This window comes from Anoplophora glabripennis, unplaced genomic scaffold (assembly GCF_000390285.2).
Source record: "Anoplophora glabripennis isolate ALB-LARVAE unplaced genomic scaffold, Agla_2.0 scaffold768, whole genome shotgun sequence".
Lineage (NCBI taxonomy): Eukaryota > Metazoa > Arthropoda > Insecta > Coleoptera > Cerambycidae > Anoplophora > Anoplophora glabripennis.
The window spans coordinates 174,876-180,875 of NW_019416962.1; the positions used below are offsets into that span (position 1 = coordinate 174,876).

The 6,000-nt window shown below is 29.3% G+C and overlaps 1 protein-coding gene across 2 annotated transcripts in view; it reads right to left on the reverse strand.

Annotated features, from left to right (window-relative positions):
• LOC108911861 (aquaporin-like) overlaps nucleotides 1-1,838 on the reverse strand; it is a 52,398-nt gene extending 50,560 nt beyond the window's left edge. Inside the window, exon 1 of one of the 2 annotated variants that reach the window (XM_018716917.2) lies at nucleotides 1,742-1,838. The gene's annotated coding sequence lies outside the window, so the exon portion shown is untranslated. Of the gene's footprint in view, nucleotides 1-1,599; nucleotides 1,683-1,741 lie in introns of those variants that run through there. The other variant, XM_018716918.2, reaches the window with a different exon arrangement.
• Nucleotides 1,839-6,000: the final 4,162 nt, after the last annotated feature.

The window sequence follows — 6,000 nt, forward strand, 5'->3', positions numbered from 1 at the left end:
TATTTTGGGTTTATTGAAATGCTTGGAAAGGGTAATGTAGCTAAAAAAAATTAAAAACTGGCCAGTTTTTCGAATAAAACGGAAGAAACCTTTTTTATAGAAAGAGCGCTAGAAGTTGTAAGTAACAATCGAATTTCAAAAGTATTCAGTAGCATCGAACTTTTGAGAGTTTAGTAAAGGCAGAATGACTATCCCTGTCACTGTTTGGCATTTTTATATATTATTCAAAGGAATGTTGCATTAGATAAATCTTTTGTTCAAATTTTGTCACCTATGTCAAACTTTTCAGAGAAATCGATATTATAAAATATGATTTCTTTTCAAATTTCAATAAACCTTATTTAGAAAACGAAGTGTTTCTGAAAATTTCCTGGTAGAAAGTTCTTTCTTATTTGTACTATCTAGGTTTTAAGTATAGCCAATTTATCTTGAAACACCCAGTAAAGATAAATAAGTTTTATATCACTGTTAAAATCCATTAACTTTTAATTCCAATGCCACTGTTTAGTTGTAGGTAATTACTATTATTTTTTAAGAATGTTTATTTGAATACTTTTAGATTAACTACCGTATTAACGATTCTTAGCTATAAGTTGAGGTATTAGCTTTTGGTTTGGTAATAAGTTGAGATTTAACAGTCTGATAAATTTTCAACAGACACTAAAATTTGAAAGAAACAAACTTAGTAATAGGCAAATAATGTTCTTATCGTTACTGAATTCGTAAACAAAATTTTGAAACACTCACAAACCAAGAAATTAGCAAAGTTAACTCTCTGTTAACGGTTAACGGTGAATACGATAGTATTTCATATCTAGTATATGAAGAATAATAAAGTATTTGGAGATTATTTTGTGTGTGTATGATCATCTCATTTTTCAATTCATCTGTGTGCGACCATACGAAGGAGTGTATAACGAAAGCGATAAAATGTAATGACTTATATACCTATACTTCCATTAAAAATTATCAAGCATTTCGCTATGCTACCTTTCGCTACTTGTTTCAATATATTGACAGAATATTGTAGTTGATTACGCTATTATCATTACATCTGGATAAAAAAACCTCATAAATTATCTCCATCATATTTTACTCAATTTTAAAAAGAGGAATAATAGCATTACTGGCTTCTACGAACTAGTAGGTACCAACTATAAATTTTTACCGAATTTAACGTGTAATGTGATTAATAACTCGATTTTTGCGAAATATTTGCCAGAAAATAAGAAAAATTGTTACTACACAACAGATTTTAAACATCGAGCATAATTTACCCTTTCAATGATTCTAAGAATAGATATTCATTTAGACAAGAGTCTGTGCCCACTATACTAGACTATGCTATGCCTAATAGACCTGTAGATTAAGGCTCATCTTTAATTTTGTTTTAATAGTGTAAAAGATGGCGGAATTAGAACTATTTCTGTAATACATTAAATGGACTGTTACATTGAAGAATTATTGCCAATATGTTTAAAATTATTTACTACCTTGTGTTCAAAGTGTAGAAATACCGAAACGATTTGTTTTTACTTACCTTTAGAAACCACATAAATATTTCATAAAAAACAATATTATTATTATTTTATTACGTACCTATGTAGATATTTTAAAAGTTATCCTGAAGAACAGTAAAATATGCAACATACATAGAAGAACGAAATAATTTCTCTATAAACATATGTTACAACATTATTGAATGCATACAAACCATACAATAAAATGTCATTGGTTTTACCTGTTGCAATTACGCTCGTAGAAGGACACACAATCAAAATCAGTTTCTTGTATTCACGGTACATACAGTCACAACGCGAATGGGAAAACGTAATGCTTAACCTATGTTTTATAGAATGTTACGTAGTGACAACACCTTATTGAGAGGTAGAATTGTAATACAGTTAATAATTTATTAATTATTATAGTGGATATGATACCATTACTACCTCGGAAATCGTCAGAGATAAAATTTAGATTGGTCCAAAGTTGCGTAATTTAGTGAACGATAATTTCCGGTGAGAAATGGAAAACAGTTTGACAAATGTTTTTATAATGCCATTAATTTTATAGTTTTAATGATGTATTTGATAAGCCACACAAAAGTAGAATACACTTTGTTATGACCATTTTTGTTTCTCTATTCGAATATGGAATCGTAAGATTGCAATATGCTATACAGGGTAGCCACTTTTAAGGTTAGTAGTAAGGTAGTACTCCTGAACTAGAAGATAATATACAAACCAAACGTTTTCATAACCAACTTTTAATCTTATGGACGCCATATTAGATGTAAATTTCGAGTTCAACGATGTATTATAATACCTGGGTGAAGAGATTTTATTATAGGTAAAAAAAAATGTTCAAATTCAAAATATAAAAATTCAATTTTATCGTAGTAACAAACAAAATTTTGGCATTTCTGTTTAAAAGTAAACAAACTATTATTTACTGCTGTAAATAAGTACCCAAGTGCCTTTATTATTTACTCATAATGACACAATATTCGATAAGTGAAAACTGAAAAGCTATAAACTTTTACATTTTATTATGAAAAATTAACAATAAATTAATATTTAATAGAGAGAAATAAATACAGGCTGTTACGAATTCGCTTCTCACTACAGGGATCTCGGAAACGGTAAGAGATACGAAGTAACTTAAATGGGGGCAATGTTGCATAATCAAAGGAGCAACATTGTGCCTCTAAGAAAGCAAGGCTAACATGATTAGTTTTCGAAATATTTGAAAATAATCGAAATATTGGAAATCCGTTTTTGTTTCATTTCAGCCTTGTTTGAGTGATATTGAAAAAAGAAGAACACTTTCTCATGGCAACTTTTTGCCCTCTATCGAATGGCATAATCAATTTTTATATGTGACGTTTCGTCTCTCCAGGACCATCAACTTAATTTTTTTTAATACGACTCTGGAAATTTTATTACATTTTTTGCAAGCCTTCATGACCCCTAATACTGTACTGCCTCGGACCGAATCAGATTCAGACGTTTTGTCTCCAAAAATTAATCTTCATGTATTCGTTCCAAATTTATCTATTTTTTTAATTTCTATGTTTATTGAATTATCGTACACTCTAAGTGTCGTTAGACCTGTGTAATCCACCTAGTTATTTAAACTATTACCACCACACGTTACAATAAGACATTATTAGAGTTATAATTCCGTGCTCATAGTTATTTCTAGGTTTCTCGAGTGCTCAAAATTCAGACACATTTCGATCTAACTTTTTTTCAGGATATTCATACAGATACATCTGACATACATCTCTTTCACAGTTGCGGTTACAGGTAGAGTAAATTCCGATCAGGTTATGATTATCTTCGTTTTCAACATTTGCAAAAAACAGAAACGTTTTTGAACATTTACTGTAATTTTTCAAAGTATAATATTCATTTGGAGTTTTGGTTGTTCATATGCATTTTTAAGAATTAATTTGTCATAATAAAATTGAAATTGTAATAATGTTTTGATGTTTTTAATGTAACTTATTGAATTATGTATGACCAGGTGATGGAAATTAAAACTCTAATAATGTTCGAGGTCAAAATCATTTCGTAGAAAGTTAAAACATATTCACCAGTTAAAAGTTGTCGATTAATGTAAGGACCTAGTAACTGGTCGTGGAAAAGGCCACACCAAATATTTACACAAAACCGAATTTGTGGCCTTAATTACCATGTTAAACGTGGGTTTTCATGGTATAAAAGTGTTTGGTTTCTTTGTTAAACATTCCACTATTTGCAAATATTGTTTCATTAGTCGATAATATTTTAACAGGGCCAAATGGATCTGTCCTCAATTCATCACGAAATTTCAGTCTTCGTTGGCTGTCTTCAGGTTGCAATGTTTGCACTGATTTAAATTTTAAATCGCCATTCTTATGTTTTTTTAATTTTTTTTAACGCCTGACTTAGAAAAATTACATTCTAATACCACCTGCCTTTGAGATATTTCTGGACTTATGTTAATTTATGCCAAGACGTTAATTTTACTTGCGGTTCCACTACTAACACGATTTTTTACGTTTTTTAAAGTACCATATTCTTGTAATCGCCTGTATCAACGTTGAAAAACATTCCTATTTGGTTTCCTACACTCGGAATGCATCTCTTCATAACGTTGTGATTGAATTTCTGTCACATTGCATGTAAACATTGTGCATATAAATCTTTTCATTCATTAAGTATTGTGTCATTACAAAGAAATAATGAAAATACTTGAGCACTTATGTAGTTTACGCAGCTACTGAAGAAATCTGGCAACATCGGAAAGCATTATTTTTTCTTAGTCAAGTTATTTCTTACAACTTTACATTTTGGAAGTACTAGTCTATCGCTTCAAATAAAAGAGTTGGCCTATGTCAGGTTTTAAAAAAATTACACTGTATTTGTCTTATGTGTATGTGTATGAGAGCTCAGCTACTTTTATTTTAATTATTTACTTTGCAAATTTTGTTAGAATTTTCTCAATCGCGGGTATTATTAAATTGGAGCAACACTGCCTAATTCAGTATGTATTAATTTCTAGAAGAAGAATCGAAAATATCTTTTCAGTTTTTAAGATTGTCTGGAAAATGTACAATTTTCAAATTTCGATTTTATCGTTTTCTAGGTTTATTTGGAAAGTTACACGAAAATAGAAAAACACTTTTCTTACTAATCTATTAGAAACTGAAGACTTTTATTCCAAGGTTTCTTCTTCTTCATATTCTTCGTCTGTCATCAATATGTTTTTATTTGATAATAAACATATTACATAGTTGAGTAAATTTAAATAAGTGTATCTGACAGTATTATGTCACAAAATAAGTGTGTAAGAATTTGTCTATATCAATTACAATTTTGTAACTATCAAATGTTCAAAAAATGTCATTTATTACCCACACAGCACCGCGACATTCGTAGGATGTACTGGGGGATATCCAAATGGGGCAGCCTGAACTTTGCTCTTGACGTCCTGAAGACATACGCTATATACAGGACATTGTCAGGTTATCAGTGGATCAAATGAGGACAGCCTAATCGTTACTGTTGATATCCTCAGTTGGGTTATGTACAATACATTCTTAGTACTTATGGGGCTAATAAAAAAATTACAGAGTGGTATTAAATATTTTTATAGATCAAATATGTAATTTCCAAAACAATTACTTGCCATTTCCACTCAATCTAATATGTTTTATTCAAAAAAAATTTTATTCAAAAAAAAGTATTGATGTACAAAAAATAAAAAGGGAAATCTGATCATTTAACTATTCGTTTATAATATGTAATACGAGATTTGATTTCTTTGAATACCACTGGAATAAAAATTAACAATACAATATTTTGAATCTGTTCATTAGATTCGTCATAAATACGTGAAGGGTATTTCTTAAATTCTCTTTTAATGAGATTTAAAGGCATTTTAACATTTTTCTGCAAGAAATATCCCATCGTTGATACCATGTCTGCATTTTATAAACATTTTACTCACCCACTTTACTAAGATCTGACGACAAAATTCTGTAACATAGCCATTGGCAGATATTTTTCTGTTTAAAACTACAAGTTTTCAGAAACATATTCAAATTATTTAGATATTATACACAGCAATGGTTCATATTATTCATAAAACTGATTTGAGGCATTTTTTAAACTGGAACAAATAAGACCTAAAGACTTCATGAGAATAAAATATAAACTTTAACAGCACTTAGTTTTAAACTGAGTTCTTGAATAAAAAAATAAAATTAAACTGTATTTTTTATTCATTGCACATTATAAATATAAACTTAAAATGCAAATTTCACATATAGGTATACATATATGCAACTCTTTCTATGTCACATATAAACAACTTTTTTGTTACAGAATATAAACAAAGTTATATACATCATTAAGTATATAACTATTCCTACATAATAATACATAACTATTCCTTATGTGCTGTTGATCTGGTCTCTTATTGTAGTCTCTCATTTGCATGCCGCAGCATATT